This window comes from Urocampus carinirostris, chromosome 1 (genome assembly GCF_059441175.1).
Source record: "Urocampus carinirostris isolate Australia breed hairy pipefish chromosome 1, RoL_Ucar_1.0, whole genome shotgun sequence".
NCBI classification, from domain to species: Eukaryota; Metazoa; Chordata; class Actinopteri; order Syngnathiformes; family Syngnathidae; genus Urocampus; species Urocampus carinirostris.
In genome coordinates this window covers 65783950-65801433 of record NC_142349.1, presented here as the reverse complement: position 1 = coordinate 65801433, position 17484 = coordinate 65783950, and the positions used below count along the sequence as shown (strand labels likewise).

At 42.0% G+C, this 17484-nt stretch overlaps 1 protein-coding gene and 1 non-coding gene across 2 annotated transcripts in view; one reads left to right on the top strand and one right to left on the bottom strand.

The window, feature by feature from the left end:
• Positions 1 to 17484, bottom strand: part of kcnn1a (potassium intermediate/small conductance calcium-activated channel, subfamily N, member 1a) — a 176618-nt gene that overhangs the window by 97709 nt on the left and 61425 nt on the right. The window lies entirely within an intron of this gene.
• LOC148376587 (U2 spliceosomal RNA) lies at positions 135 to 323 on the top strand. The gene has a single exon (XR_015848367.1). It is a non-coding gene; the product is annotated as a U2 spliceosomal RNA (small nuclear RNA).

The window sequence follows — 17484 nt, the reverse complement described above, 5'->3', positions numbered from 1 at the left end:
CGAAGATAGAACAATAACCCTTAAAAACCCCAAAACCCCCCAGCTGCTGTGATTTTTTTTTACTGTGTGCTTCAATGAAGGACAGACGGCTATTGTGTGTTATCTATGCAGTCATAGCAAGGCTTTGATGCTAGGTCCTTAGCTTGGCCGCTTGGCCTAGGTCCTTAGCTTGGCCTTTGCAAGGCTTTGATGCTAGGTCCTTAGTTTGGCCTATGAAGTCACTATCTTTGATTTTTGCATTTCGGAGATGGAATATGAGCTTGCTCTGTCCACTCCACGCATCGGCCCGGTATTGCAGTACCTCCGGGAACGGTGCATTCGCAATGATCGCAGCAAGGCTTTAGGGCTAGGACCTTAGCTTGGCCTTTTGGCTGAGAGTAAGTGTCCTGGCTCCTAGGCTTTGTAGCGTATTATGAACTGACCGATAACGGATAACGGATAATGAATAACGAAGATAGATCAATAACCCTTAAAAACCCCAAACCCCCCCAGTTAAATTCGCGGGACTCAATGTTACTCATTTTTTTACTGGTTTGGGTCAATTTTGTGATCGTGTTACATGTTTTAGTGAGGGCGCATGCGGCTTATATACAGGTGCGGCTTGTGTAAGTACAAAAGTGGTTAACCTCTTAAAATATGGTGGGTGCGGCTTATAATCAGGTGCGCTCTATTGTCTGGAATTTACGGTATTATCTCTAAACATTTTCTACAAAACAGGCACAAATTTACTCCAGCGTACGCAGTAAAAATAAAACCACGAATACTCCACAGGATACTTAAAAATACATCAGCGTGAAACTGCCGTGTTGTCACGACAGTCAAACGTGAGCTCGACGTGTAAAAAGAGAATGATCCCGAAAGCTAGCGGATGGCTGCTGTTACATCCTCAGCTTTCCTGACCTTTTCGTCATTTATCATTAAACCAGGTCAGGTCCGCCCTAGCTTTAAAGAATAATGTATTTTATTTTAGTCTTCTTTTGACAGGTAGGACACGTGCCAGGGATACAATAACAAAGAAAACGTGTATAGTCGACGTCTCTGGGCCCAGTGTTCATTTTACCTGTGAAAAGTGAAGGGTTCAGGGGACTCGCATGCCCAAAAATATATGGGTCCCGATAGAGATCTATGGGTCCCCAAAATTTAGTGTTATCGAGGTTGAAATTTTAAATCGAAGACAAATATATAATATAAATCTATTTTCATTCAATTTTAATCAGCACAATTACCGTAATTTCCGCACTATAAGGCGCACCGGGTTATAGGGCGCACCCCGAAAAAATAGTTTTTGGTCCTGTTTTTGACATACATAAGGCGCACCGGATTATAAGGCGCTACAATGGGAACGTCGACAAAACAGTCAGATAGTTCAGTCCAACTGATTACCCCCTTAACATTCCCAAAGCTTGCAAAGAAACAAATACGTGTCGAGAACACGTGCGGATGCGGTGTCCGTACGATGTCACTCAAATGCATCGTTCCATCATTCGGAAGGTTAAAGTCTTGGGATTCGAGAAATGCCAACCATTCCTTAGATTCTATTTTCTTTTTCGCTCGCAACTTTACTGTGCATATGACAATAAACACTTGGAATTGAGTTGAATTTAAAAATAGACACTCCATTCCATCCATTATCTGCACCGCTTATCGCAGAAACATCGAGTTCAGTCTGAAACAAGATACAGGGATAATATATAGCCGGAGTAGCTCACCGAAGTCGTTGTGTTCATAATAATGTGCAGCCAATGTCCTCTTATATCCGTGAGGGTAGTAAATCCAGGAGAATAAAATATTTACAAATACAGAATAGAAAAAAATGCTTTCTCTATGCCGTCAACCACGTGCTATACGCATTCATCTTTTTCGGCCAATTGCAGGCTTTGTTTTGCCGTTTAAGCCAATGCCAGCCTGTAAATGATAAAAAGGATCCGCCCCTTGACCTCCGAATAACTTTAGCCAATAGTTATCGAATCAAATGATGATTGACACATTGGTTAGCCAATGAAACGCCGGTAAATAAATCCCAGCATACACCGCGTACTACTTGGCGTTCGGGGGAAAATCTAGTCGGCGGCTGCAAGTTGGTTGGAAAACTTAATGTTGATCCATAAATAAGGCGCACTGTGTTTTAAGGCGCATGGTCAGCTTTTGAAAAAAATAAAGGCTTTTAGGTGCGCCTTATAGTGCGGAAAATACGGTAATTTGTTATTCACTTCATATTTTTCAGTTCTCAAAAATATTGTACATTATACAAAATAATATGGCTGAAATATTAGTCTATATATTCATGCCGTTTTAATCACTTCAGATTTTTCAGTTCATATATTCTTCGTGGTTTGCAGTCCAGCCACAGTTGTAATGCCTTCTCAAGGTCCAATCCATTATCATCCTCCTCATAGCGTCACCAGGAATATAATTGAGTCCGTTTTGGCAGAAAAGTCCTTTTCTCTATAGGAGTACTCTTGTTTATTTTCTTTCGTCGAATAATTCGCTTTAACACAGTTTTCCCTTGCCGAATTAGTCAAATTAGTCTTCGTCCAGCCTCTCTCTCAATCTCCCTAGATCTTCTACGATCTTCTCTCGACCCACGTCTTTTTCCCAAGCTGGCGTGGCGGCTCCTCCCATGGGCGGGCCAGGAACGCCCAATTGGGCTCCACCCCCGGTCAAACCCCTTATTGTCAAATATATAAATTTTTCAAAAAAGAAAGTTTGGCACCCACGATCCGGTGTTCGCTGGACGCGGGAAGCAAGTCGCTCTTGTACTCGAATGGTGCTCCGAACGAGGAAGTGGAACTTCCGTAGCGAGCGATGGCGGTGTCGGGAATGGAAAAAACGGGTGGGTAGCCAGGACTGGGAGAGCGAGGCGTGGTCGGGGTCAGAAACGAGTCGTAAGCCAATATAGGAGAGAAGACATAGTCGGGGACAAAAAGAAGTCGAAAGACGGGACGGGAGAGCAGACGTGGTCAGGTCAATTTCTCCGCCGTTTTTTCGTGCCAGAATTATTGCCGTTGTTACCGTTTTCTGTGTTATGTTTCGACTTATTACCGACACTGAAGAAATTACCAATTTTTGGTTGATTTGCACCTAATACCAACCGTTTTTTTCGGAGGCATACTTCTCTTTCACTCGACAACCGCCGCAACAATGACGTCATCTCGAAACAACGAGATCTCGTTTGCCGAGATCGGCGCGAGACCAAAACAACAAAGGCGGATCTGCCTGACGAAAGGTTTGGAGTGCGGTAAATCTTTGTTACCGTAAATTCCGGACTATAAGCCGCTACTTTTTTCCCAAATGCGTTCAAATTGTACGTATGACAAAAGTGCTTTCCTATAATGAGGAAGACGCCCTTGATGGCGACTGTTATAAGGAGAAAGATGAGGAGTTTACCGTGAATTTCGCAATTGCGGTACGTTTTTTTTTAACAGCAACACTTCATGCGTAACGAGCGTGTTAGGAGTAGCGTGGTGGTACCTTTCACAGGCACGGTTTGGGATGAAAGTTATATTATTATTATTATTAAAACTTTGAAAACTCTCTCGGTGTACCGTCTTTCTTTGTAAATATGTGTGACCTTGTATAATATGTATTTGCAACTGTATATTTTTGTAATGTATTTATTTTAGAGACTTATTGTGATGTGTTTTCTACCGTCGAATCAAAAAGAAGGGGCGGAGCAAACGCGGGCTGACGGAAAGTGGGGTGAAGCTGATTTAAATCTGTTTGTTGTTGCAGCGGACAATAGTGGATATTTATTTTTCCTACCCTTAACTTTGGAAAAATACATTTTTTTCATTGGATTACCGTATTTTCCGCACTATAAGGTCCTATTTTTGACATACATAGGGCGCACTGGATTATAAGGCGCTACAATGGGAACGTGGACAAAACAGTCAGATAGTTCAGTCAAACTTATTACCGCTTAACATTCCCAAAGCTTGCAAAGAAGCAAATACGTGTCGTAGACACGTGCGGATGCGGTGTCCGTACGATGTCACTCAAATGCATCGTTCCAAATATCATTCGGAAGGTTATAGTCTTGGGATTCAAGAAATGCCAACCATTCCTTAGTTTCTATTTTATTTTTCGCTCGCAACTTTACTGTGCATATGACAATAAACACTTGGAATTGAGTTTAATTTAAAAATAGACACTCCATTCCATCCATTATCTGCACCGCTTATCGCAGAAACATCGAGTTCAGTCTGAAACAAGATACAGGGATAATATATAGCCGGAGTAGCTCACCGAAGTCGTTGTGTTCATAATGATGTGCAGCCAGTGTCCTCTTATATCCGTGAGTGTAGTAAATCCAGGAGAATCAAATATTTACAAATACAGTATAATAAAAAATGCTTTCTGTATGCCGTCAACCACGTGCAATACACATTCATCTTTTTCGGCCAATTGCAGGCTTTGTTTTGCCGTTCAAGCCAATGCCAGCCTGTAAATGATAAAAAGGATCCGCCCCTTGACCTCCGAATAACTTTAGCCAATAGTTATCGATTCAAATGATGATTGACACATTGGTTAGCCAATGAAATGCCGGTAAATAAATCCCAGCATACACCGCGGACTACTTGGCCTTCGGGGGAAAATCGAGTCGGCGGCTGCAAGTTAGTTGGAAGACTTTGCGACTTAATGTTGATCCATAAATAAGGCGCACTGTATTATAAGGTGCATGGTCAGCTTTTGAAAAAACCAAAGGCTTTTAGGTGCGCCTTATAGTGCGGAAAATACGGTACTTTTAATGGCACCCGGACTTTAAAGGTCTGCATTAAGTTGTAAGTACCGGTATCATTTTCCGTTCATGTTGCCGACTGCGGCGATTGCATTGTGTACTATATCTGTAGTCACGATCCTGGCACGTAAAGTCAGATTCGGGATAAACTTGTGACTGTGATACATGTTTCAATGTGGGCTCATGCGGCCTATATAGAGGTGCGGCTTGTGTAAGGACAAAACCAGTAAAGCCTGTAAAATGTGGTGTGTGCGGCTTATAATCAGGTGCGCTCTATAGTCCGGATTTTACGGTAATAAAAAAAGTAATCGGGGAATAATGACAATTCGGTGTACAAAAAGTGGCGTCCCGGGGACGCTCGTTGATTCGACACTATACGTCCCCAGCAAAAATGATGCGTCTAGGACGCGGGGACGCGGGCAAACTAGAACACTGTAGGCCAGGGGTGTCCAACTCATTTTAACTCGGGGGCCACGCGATACAACATACATTAAGTCGGGGGCCGGACTAGTAGATTAAAGAGAAAGAAAAAGAGAGATAAAGAAATAAGAGAAAGAGGGAGGGAAATAAAGAGCGGGCGGGTCAAAGAAAGAAAAAGAGAGAGAGAGAGTGAGAAACAAAAGATAAAAAGTCGTGAGAGAGGGGGAAAAGAAAGGGAGAGTAAGAAAGAAATCCAAAGAGAAATAGAAAGACAGGAGGAGAGGAAAGAGAAAGGAGAAAAGAAAGCACGAAGGGTATGAAGGGAGAAAGAGAAAAGAGAGAAAGGGAAAAAAGGAAGTTAGAGCAAAAGAAGTTAAAGAGACACAGAGAGAGTAAGTGTCACGGGGCGGGGGTGGAAGGGGGCTGTGACGAGGCGTGGTGGATTGGAAGGGGTGACCGGACCAGAACGGAGGCAGGAGGCAGGAAGGGAGAACTCAATTGCGTAACGATCCAAAAACTTTTATTCACAAAATAAAAGTTGTCCAAAACTCAGGGACAAGACAAACAAACAGTTGATTCTTCCAACTCAACTAAACAGGACAAGGCATAACAGAATGGACAAAGTTTTAAAACTAAAACAGGACAAGGCATAACAGACCGGGAATGTGTATATATATAATGAGCCAGCGCCCGCCAAACCCACAACCCAGCCTTAAGTAGCAGACCAGCAATCAGCTTCAGCTTGAGTTCGGGGGCGTGGCATACTGGTCGTCATGGCGACCGTGACAGTAAGAGAAAAAGAGCAACAAAGGAAGAGAAAAAGAGAGACACAGAGAGTGAAAGAAACCGAGACAGAGTGGGAGAAAAGGGGTGGAAAAGAAAGACAGAGAGAGAGAGAGAGAGAGAGAGAGAGAGAGAGAGAGAGAGAGAGACAGAGAGACAGAGAGTACAGTGTCTTTGTTCGAGGCACCTGGCTTTGGCAACATCAAGTTGACATATTTCAACCTGCAGCCTGTTTTTCTCTTGCGCTTCTCTGAGTGTTGTCTCAATCCCTTAGCGGGCCTGATGTGGCCCGCGGGCCGCCTGTTTGACACCTGTGCTGTTGGCGCTAAAGGCAGATAGATACATGCATGAAATAGATATACGAAGGTAAATTTGAGTGAAAAACGATATTTGGCATGATAAGAATAGAAATGAGAGAAGCTCTTCACTGACATTCCCAAGCACTTTCCGACTAAACGGGCGGCAGACGGGCAGAAATTTGCTTTTGAATGGCGAGCGGCATCCCAGCCGGGTCCGTCCTACCCAAATGGAGCTTCATAATCCAATTGGAAAGCCTCCGTGCAGAACAGTGGAAATGAAGGCAAGCCTCTGCCCGCCTCTCTCCAATCCAATAGAAAATCCTTATTGTTTAGTGATGGATAGGCCGGGACTGTGCTGAGGTATCCACAAAAAATGGGATGTTTGCAGTCTACTGGATTTATTTTCATTTTATTTTGATTTACATTTATTTTATTTTTGGGGTTGTAGTTGCCGTTATCTCATCTCATCTCATCTCATCAGCCGTACCGCTTATCCTCATTAGGGTCGCGGGGGGGGCTGGAGCCCATCCCAGCCATCTCCGGGCAGTGGGCAGGGGACACCCTGAACTGGTTGCCAGCCAATCGCAGGGCACACAGGGACAGACAACGCATTCGCTCATTCACACCTAGGGACAATTTGGACCGGCCAATTCACCTGAAATGCATGTTTTTGGAACGTGGGAGGAAACCGGAGTGCCCGGAGAAAACCCACGCAAGCACGGGGAGAACATACAAACTCCGCACAGGAAGTCTGGAGCTGGATTTGAACCCACGACAGGTTCCCATGACATGAACTGTGCCGCACAAGCGCTAACCACTGCACCGCCGTGCTGCCGTTGCCGTTATATTTATTTAAATATTTGTATTCATATTGTTATAATAATTATTTGATATTTTTATTTCTTTAAACACTGTATTTTCATTTTTTATTTCTGTTTTTTTAATTTACATTCATATCAAAATTTAATTTGTATTTTAACAGTTTCATTTATATTTGTGTTTTATGTTTTACTATTTGTTTTGATTTTTTAATTACAATTTTTTTGTTATTTTTTTCTGGTGTTAGCTTGAATTTTGTTTTTATTCATATATTTAATTTGATATTTATTTTTATCCATTTTATATTTTCATTTATTTTCTGTATTTACCTTTTTATATTTTTCTTTTTAATTTTATTTAGACGTATACTTTGACTTAAATATTTATTTTGATTTATGTATTATTTTATTATCGATTTTAAATATTATTGTCATATTTGTATTTTTTTACGTTAATTGTCATGTGTGCATTTTTTTATTTTATTTTATATATTTTTTGTATATTTTTCCTTTTTAGTCCGTTTTATTTAAACTTACATTTTTTATATTATTTTAATTGTTTTGATACTCTTATTTGTTATTATGTTTATGTTTTTATTTTATACTGGTTTTTGTATTCGAATTTTCAATGGTATTTTTGTCACTATTTGTACTCATATTCTACATTTGTATGTATATTTTATAGGTAATTTGTTTTTGTTTTTCATTTTTATTTAAATTCTTTCTTGTTAGCCTTTTTATTTTTGTCTCACTTTTACCTCTACTGATCGGGTGCCCCTGGCGGCCGTTAGAAGAAAATGTGTAAATTAGCCGCATCATTGCATAAGCCGCATCATTGCATAAGCCGCAGTCAAAAAATTTAAAGTATTACGGTATATATATCGAGATTAACTGATCTAATGATCAATATCTAGTAATAATATAGTAATAACATAGTACTGTATTTTCCGCACTAATAAGGCGCACCTAAAAGCCTTTATTTTTTTCAAAAGCTGACCATGCGCCTTATAATACAGTGCGCCTTATATACGGATCAATATTAAGTCGCAAAGTCTTCCAACTAATCCAAGCAGCCGCCGACTCGATTTTCCCCCGAAGGCGAAGTCGTCCGCGGTGTATGCTGGGATTTATATACCGGCGTTTCATTTATTAAACAATGTGTCAATCATCATTTGAATCCGTCACTATTGGCTAAAGTGATTCAGAAATAAAGGGGGCGGATCCTTTTTAATCATTTACAGGCTCGCATAGGCTAAAGGGGTGAAACGAAGCCTGCAATTGGCGGAAAAAGATGAATGTGAATCACAGGTTGGGTTGCACTACGGCAGGGGTGTCAAACTCATTTTAACTCGGGGGCCACACGATAGAACAAACATTCCGTCGGGGGCCGGACTAGTAGATTAAAGAGAAAGAGAAAGAGAAATAAAGTAATGAGAGAAAGAGGGAGGGAAAGGAGAGAGGGCGGGTCAAAGAAAAAGAGAGAGAGAGAGAAAGCGTGAGAAACAAAAGAGATAAAAAGAGAAGTCATGTGAGAGGGGGAAATAAAGGGCGCTGAAGAAAATCCAGAGAAATAGAAATAGAAAGACAGAAGGAGAGAAAAGAGAAAAGAAAGCGCGAAGGGTAGGAAGAGAGAAAGAGAAAAGAGAAAAGGAAAAAAGGAAGTTAGAGCAAAAGAGGTTAAAGAGAGACACAGAGAGTGAAAGAGACAGAGACAGAGAGTGGGAAGAAAAGGGGCGGAAAAGAGAGAGAGAGAGAGAAAAAGAAATACAAATACAGTGTCTTTGTTCGAGGCACCTTTCTTTGGCAACATCTAGTTGACATATTTCAACCTGCAGCTTGTTTTTCTCTTGCGCTTCTCTGAGTGTTGTCTCGCGGGCCGGATTCAAACCCTTAGCGGGCCTGATCTGGCCCGCGGGCCGCCTGTTTGACACCTGTGCACTACGGCATAGAGAAAACATTTTTTACTATTCTGTATTTGTAAATTTTTGGACTCTCCCGGATTGACTACACTCACGGTTGTTGGAAGACCATGGTTACGTATCATGATTGAACGTGATGGCTGCAAGAGAACTTAGGTGAGCTATGCGGCTTTCTATTTTCCCGGTATCTTGTTTTAGAACGATCTTGATGTTTCTGTGATGAGTCTATTTTTAAACTAAATTCAATTCAAAGTGTTTATTGTCATATGTCACAGTAGACATTGTACATACACCGTTTCCGTACATGTCTGAGACACGTATTTGCTTCTTTGCAAGCTTTGGGAATATTAAGGGGATAATCAGTTGGACTGAACTATCTGACTGTTTTGTCGACGTTCCCATTGTAGCGCCTTATAATCCGGTGCGCCTTATGTATGGAAAATATAGGACCAACAACTATTTTTTGGGGGTGCGCCCTGTAACCCGGTGCGCCTTATAGTGCGGAAAATACAGTAATAACACAGTAACAACTGAGTAGTAAGAAAACATGGAGCTTTGAATTTGGATTGAAATCAAGCAGCGAAAGATACATTAGAAAGAAAACAGTCTCAATAACAAAGGAAAGAACACGACCCTCTGCGGATGTCTTTTCGAAGCCCCGCTGTGCCGAGGAGGCGGGGCCAACGCTGTCCGGTTTGTCCCCGCACGCCGGAGGCCGCCATGTTTTCGTGACAGGCCGACGGCCCCATGGGTGCATGTGTCCGTCCCCTACCAGCGTGAAAATCATTACTCTTTGCTGGCGACGACGCAAGAAAAAAGGAAACGCGATGGCTGAAGCCGCATGCTCATTAGCAGGAAGCTTCATGATGGGAAACAAAAGCGTGCGAGTAGGACTGAATACCAGGAAAACATTTTTTGCGTGATTCTGTAATAAAAAATATTAGGGTCTCACACCGTTCTGACTATTTTCCTGACGTGCCAAAACAATTACGATTTGGAAGCGACGGTGTGTAATATTTTGTGTCGTCTAGTGGTATAAAAAACTTTCATTCGGTAAAATGTATTTGAATACTCTATGAACTATGATACCAATGTTAATTTTATGAAAATATTAGGTTGATAAATGTGTATTTCCATACCTAATGATAACCACCATCTTTGCCTGGCACCTCTTGCTGCTACGCTGAGTTCTTGGCACTGGTGAAATTTAAAAACTTGCTAAGCTCATAATCAACTTTGTGGTTTTAATTAAAAATATGCAAATGTATAAATGTAAAGTAGGCTTAAACGTATTTGCTCAAGTTGTGTATTTCTAATCAATTTGATGTTCCCTTTTGGCGTCTCTTAGTCTCCCTGTCTTTGTTTGAAGGTATTGGTAACTTTCCAGGGGGAGGGGGGTGATCTTTGATCTGTGATCTTTTGTTTTTTGTCTTGCGATCTCAATAAAACACAAAGGTAGGCTGGGGGAAAGTCAGAAGGGGTCTGGCCTGGGAGTAAATTATCTGCTCCTCTCAGTCCTTCTCCAACTGCAGTTGTAAAAATACAAAACAAGTCTTTGCCTGAATTTCCTCCTCCGGTTAGCCAATATTTTCTTAGCTCTCCCACACTTCAGTCATTTTAGACCCAACAATCATGTGGATGTGCCTCGGTACATTGTAGGCATTAGTACTACCTGCAGCTGCCCTATTGTTTTATTGTCTGCTCCTATCTTCGGTGTTTTTTCTTCCCGTTTTGACAACTACACTATGGATTACTTCTATCCTAAGGACATGGGTTTTAACGCACAAGAAATGCGTGTATTCAAGGAATTTCAACTCCTTGCCCTGAAGAATTCTCGTGCCGGCGTGATGAAGGGGCCTATCGTGGAGGATTAGCCGGAGCTAGCGGAGCGGCTAGCGGCGTTATAAGTCTTCGGTACCATCCGTAATCATGGTAAATGCGAACTCACGACCAAATAAGATCATCGAGTGCTGGTGGAAAACATCGAAGCGCACAGGGAGCGCAGTTGCTGTGTTTTGCGGAAACGTGGCTCACGTTTAGCATTCCGGACGCTAACGTGTAGCTACCCGGAGCAATCTGGCTTCAACGCCGCTAAACAGAGACACGAAAGCCGGGGGGAATCGGAGAGGAGGCGGACTTGCTAACACGAGGTGGTGTATCCCTGGATTTTCACAAAGAAAAGTTTTCCATCTGCCGCAGGGATGTCGAATTTTTGGACTGGCGTGACGTCATCCACTCCGCTACAAGCACCCCTAGGGCATCATGTTCATCTGTTAATAAACAACGGGGTAGACTGCTGGAAGTGTGAATTTCCCTACGGGGATGAATAAAGTATCTATGTATCTATGTATCTATGTATCTATGTATCTATCTATCTATCTATCTATCTATCTATCTATCTATCTATCTATCTATCTATCTATCTATCTATCTATCTATCTATCTATCTATCTATCTATCTATCTATCTATCTATCTATCTATCTATCTATCTATCTATCTATCTATCTATCTATCTATCTATCTATCTATCTATCTATCTATCTATCTATCTATCTATCTATCTATCTAATGCTAGTACTGAATTTTCTATGCTAACATTAGCATGAAACACATCTTTTCTATTTAGTATTAGTAGCTTGTGTTTCCGTAGTAACATGCGAAAGGTCCCCGGTTCGAAACCGAGTGGAAGTGGCCTGAATGGACGGCAGAAGTCATCTAAAAAAACTGGTACGTAAAGTAAAGAAAATCAGTATTTGAACACTCTGCTATTTTGCTATTTCTTGCGCTTAGGAATCAAGAAGGGGTCTGAAATTTTCATCTTCGGTGCATGTCCACTCTGAGAGTGATAAACTAAAAACAAAATTCCAGAAATCACAATGCATGACTTTTTTAACAATTTATTTGTGTGATACAGCTGCAAATAAGTATTTGAACACCTGTGTATCATCGAGCATTCTGACCCTGAAAGACTTGTAAGTCCGCCCATTAGAAGTCCACCAGCACTCCATGTATCATCCTGAATCAGATGCACCTATCTGAGGTCGTTAGCTGCATAAAGACACTTGTCCACCCCAAACAATCTGTAAGACTTTATCTTGTAACATGGCAAAGACCAAAAAGCTGTCCAAAAACACCAGAGACAAATTTGTACACCTCAACAAGGCTGGACAGGGCTACGGAGCAATTGCGAAGCAGCTTGGTGAAAAAAGGTCCACTGTTGGAGCAATCATTAGAAAATGGAAGAATCTAAACATGACGGTCAAGCTCAATCGGAGTGGAGCTCCATGCAAGAGATCACCTTGTGGGGTCTCAATGATTCTAAGAAAGGTGAGTAATCAGCCCAGAACTACACAACAGGAGTTGATCAATGACCTTACGAGAGCTGGGACCACTGTTTACAAGGTTGTTGTAGGTAATACACTAAGACATCATGGTTTGAAATCATGCATGGCACGAAAGATTCCCCTGCTAAAACCAACACATGTCAAAGCCCATCTTAAGTTTGCATATGAACATTTGGATGATACAGAGGAGTCATGGTAGAAGGTTTTGTGGTCAGATGAGACCAAAATAGAACTTTTTGGTCATAATTCCACTAAGCGTGTTTGGAGGAAGAAGAACGAAGAAAACATCTGATGAACACCATCTCTACTGTGAAGTATTGGGGTGTTAGCATAATGCTTTGGAGGTGTTTTTCTGCACATGGGACAGAACGAGTGCACTGCATTAAAGAGAGGATGACAATGGCCGTGTATTATGAGATTTTGGGGAACAACCTCCTTCCCTCAGTCAGAGCATTGAAGATGGGTCTTGGATGGGTCTTCCAACACGACAATGACCCGAAGCATAGTTGAAGCTACTCTATTTATATCTATTTTTTTGGTCCAGGAAAAAAAAAGGTTCAGTTTTTACTACAGTTTACAGTCGAGACCCCATTTTGGCTGGCCATCGCTAAAGAATCCTTTAGATTGAAGTTCATTAAACATTATATATTATCAGTTGAGACACTTTATGATGAAAACCCACAGAACAAACTGTAACTACCCACAAATGCTATCCAAACACAGGGGAGCTGGGCAGAGCTATGCAACAAAACACACTCCCCTCTCTCTCACTCGCGCCCACCGCACCAAAGCCAAACACATCCAGAAAACTTTCCGTTGTATTTTTTTGTGACATATTTATCTAAGTAATTGTGGAAGATCAAAAGGGTTCAAATACTCATCTGCAGCTGTATCACACAATTATTTGTATCTATTTTTATTATTCTAGTTTATTCTAGTTTTTACTACAGTTTTGGCTGGCCATGAAGGACGCCTCTCGTCTCAACAAACTGGTGAGGAAAGCGAGCTCTGTTGTGGGCACAGAGCTGGACAGCCTGACAACAGTAGCTGAGAGACGGGCACTGGAAAAGCTGCGGTCAATCATGGACAATTCATCACATCCACTACACAGCATTTTCTCCTGACAGAAGAGCAGCTTCAGCGACAGCCTGCATTCACAGTCTTGTACCACTGACAGACTGAGGAGATCTTTTCTTCCTCATGCCATGAAGCTCTTTAACTCCACCCGGCGGAGAAAAGGCCCACACTAAACCACGCTCCCCACATTGCATATTACTGTATTTTTATTGCAGTGTGTATTCTGTGTAGCACTATCTAGATACTCTATATAACACGCTACATTGGGTATTAACACGTCACATTGGGTATTTGTGTATTGTATTCTATTTGCTTTATTATTGTTCTGTTCTCCAGCGCAGGGATGCTGCTGGAAGTGTGAATTTCCCTGCAGGGGATGAATAAATCTATCTTCATATATCTAAATGGTTAAAAATCTGGATTTTTCTTTGTAGTTTATCTCTTTCATCATCCTTCCGATCTCCTCTTTCTTCCACTCAGTCGCTTTACTTCCACATCCTCTCACATTTAGTGACCCTATCACTAGGGTTTGTGAGACCTTTCGGTCTCCCACCCCCCTTTCTTTGCCTTGCTTTTTCTTAGGGAATTTTTTGTGTGTGATTTATTTTTGCTATTTTTTTCCTTTTTATATGACCAAGATAGATAAATAGATAGTTTATCTCTTTCACAGTGGACATGCACCTACGATGACAATTTCAGACCCTACGTCTTGGTTAGACGGGGCTCAGGAGGTAGAGCGCTCGTCTTGGGATCAAGGGATCCCAGTTCCAATCCCGGCTCGTCCGTGTTACATGTCGAAGTGTCCTTGGGTAAGACACTGAACCCCTAATACCCCCAATAAGCAGGTTAGCGCCTTACATGGCTGCAAGGCCGCTATTGGGAAATGTGGAGCACATTGTAAAGCGCTTTGGGAAGTCATTGACTTGAAAAGCGCTATATGAAATGCATATCATTTAATTATTCTACTTATTTTTTTTTTTTCTCCGCAAGATACTTTTATTTTCGATACTTTTTACTACAACTTGATACAGATTGTACGCGAAAACGAGCCAAGACGACGTGGTTCTCACGTCCGTGTGACAATTAGCATCTTTAATTGGCCCATCATTTTATCAAGCACACTTCACCTTTTATGCCCTTAATCTCCAAATGGAGTTTCTAATGACGCGCCCTTGCAATTTGCAGGGAATTGGAATTGTTCCTAACGAGGTGGCGGAGGTCCCACGGGAGAAAACGATGACACCCTTCCCCCAAATCACTCCGAGACCCCCGTTGGCTACAAGGACCTACTTTTGAAGACACGCTAGCACACGTGCAATAACCTTTTGGGAAGCTAATTACGATAGTCTTGAGTCTCTGTTGAGCACAACCTGTTATTAGTCCTGACAAGAAGATGTTCCCGAAGGCAGGGGCTGATGTCCTTCTCTGCAGAGGATTTCACTTGTTTTCACGAACTGTTTTTTTTTTTCCAATCTCTAATTGGAAGCAATGTTCCCTGTCATTTTCCCCGGGTCTGAGCGTTCACAGAAAGTCAGTGAGCAACGCTTGAAACAACAATGAGCAACGGCAATCCCAAGTGTGGCAACTAAATCCTTGTCAAACATGTCCAAAACTTGACACCAAGTTACATTTTGCTGAGTTTCCGGCACTGCAAAATTATTTTTTATAATTTTATTATTTTATTTTATTGTTCTTACAATTCTTTCACAAGATATCCATTTCTTTTTCATCTCATCTCATCTCATCAGCTGCACCGCTTATCCTCAGTAGGGTCGCGGGGGTGCTGGAGCCCATCCCAGCAATCATCGGGCAGTGGGCATGGGACACCCTGAAGTGGTTGCCAGCCAATCGCAGGGCACACTATATACATGTATTTCAGGGGCACCACGGCGGCGCAGTGGTTAGCGCTTGTGCGGCACAGTTCTTGTCATGGGAACCTGTCGTGGGTTCAAATCCAGCTCCAGACTTTCTGTGCGGAGTTTGTATGTTCTCCCCATGCTTGCGTGGGTTTCCTCCGGGCACTCCGGTTTCCTCCCACATTCCAAAAAACATGCATTTCAGGTGAATTGGCCGGTCCAAATTGTCCCTAGGTGTGAATGAGCGAATGAGTTGTCTGTCCCTGTGTGCCCTGCGATTGGCTGGCAACCAGTTCAGGGTGTCCCCTGCCCACTGCCCGATGATTGCTGGGATGGGCTCCAGCCCCCCGCGACCCTACTGAGGATAAGCGGAACGGCTAATAAGATGAGATGAGACATGTATTTTATCTGTGCAAATATAGCCACTAAATAGTCTTAATAATGTCAATCCCTGACAGAATTGGAAATTATTTGAATGCAACACAAACTTTTTCTTCTTTTTCCTGTGTTTTTTTTTTCATTTTTTCCTTTAAATTCCTTTAAAAAAAATCTCATTGTGTTTATTTTTTTTCTCTTCCTTTTTTCTCAACTTTTCACTACTTTTTCATTTTGGTATTTTTTTCTTTTTTGGTCTATTCCCCCTTCCTTTAAGTCATTTTGTGCATAATTTTACATAATATTTGGTCGTGTTGGGATTAAAGAAGCAAAAACAACCTGAAGAGCCGTTTAGGACCCGAAAGAGCCGGTTCCTTTTAGGTTCCGAGCTGAAGAAGCCGGTTCTCAACAAACTCTACTAAGTTCACTCAACTTCGTTCTACTTCGACTCGACTTCAAAATACCGCATTTAGGACACAACGTCAGGGGAACCCGTGTATTTTTACCTTCATGCACTGTAACTTTGACTTAAGTCGCTTCTTAATAAGTCATTTTGAGCCCTGATTTTTGTGCACTGGCTAGATTTTCTTGTGCGCTGAGAATGTGCGAGCAGTGCGCGATTGCGCACGCGCGCAGCTTAGAGGGAACACTGATTGGAAGTCCAGTGAGGAAGGGATTTAAGAGACTTGGTTTGAGTACAGTATTCCTGTGATTTTCATGGTTAATCCGCTAAGTCAACTATAATTTTGATTTATCCAGGATGTTTCCATTGTTTTTTTCTGCCTCCACGCCGAAAATCCCACCGTTCTTGTTTTGGTTGTGGATGATGGACCCATGTGGGGGAGGCAGAAACTGGAGGCAAGAATGTTGCATTTAACAACAAAGCCAGGGTACAAGGAAACAACAAACAAAGGGTGCACAAAGAAACTAACAAACAAGAAACTAGAAACCAAAAAAACTAACTTGACAAAGTTTAAACTAAAAACAACGCACAAACAAACCTGGTGTGGTGTAATAAAATGACACAGTGGATGACGGAAAAACTCAAAATGACTCAACAAAGTTTGCTGATCAAAAATGTCCTTTAAAGAGTTCAGGATAATTGGACACACCTCTGCTCATTTCAAACGCCGGTTGGGGCCCTCCGGTGGTAGGAGGTATTTCGGACCCTAACAGTTCTATCCACCCATATATAGTGGATCCCACAATTGTTTCCATACATATACTGTAATCCCTTGTTAATCACAGTCAATGGGGGATCAGAATACCCCATTTAACCCCCCACCAACACCTCCCAAGCCCGCAATATGAGAAAAACCCTCAAAGCCTCTTTATCAGCAACAGTTGACTAGGAATAATTGATTGTGGCCACAGGAGTGCTGTTCATTTTAGCCTGAAAGAACAATAAAAAAGCCACATACAACAAATTTGCTCTCTCCGCCCCCAATCTCAGCGATGAATCACCGAGGATAATGGATTGTGATGAACAATGTTCTGTTAATCTTAGCCACAATGGCACGCTCCAGCAAGCTAAAACTGAAACAAAATGTGCTCTGCCGCAGCAACAGTTTACCAGGAATAATGGATTGCAGCCACACAGGTGCTGTTTATTTTAAGCTCGGGGGAAAAAAAGGGCGACATGACACAAAATTACTCTCAGCAACGGTGGGGAAAATGAATCATGGTCAGAACAATGCAGTTAGGCAGGCCATATTGAACTGCTTCAGCGCAAAATAAATCGCTGTGCCAGGACCTGCTCTGAGCAATAGTCGACAGGAGATAATGGATTGTGGCCACGACCGTGCATTTGATTAAGGCGGTCTGTTTTGGCCCAGAAAAAGTGCTCTTTGCCA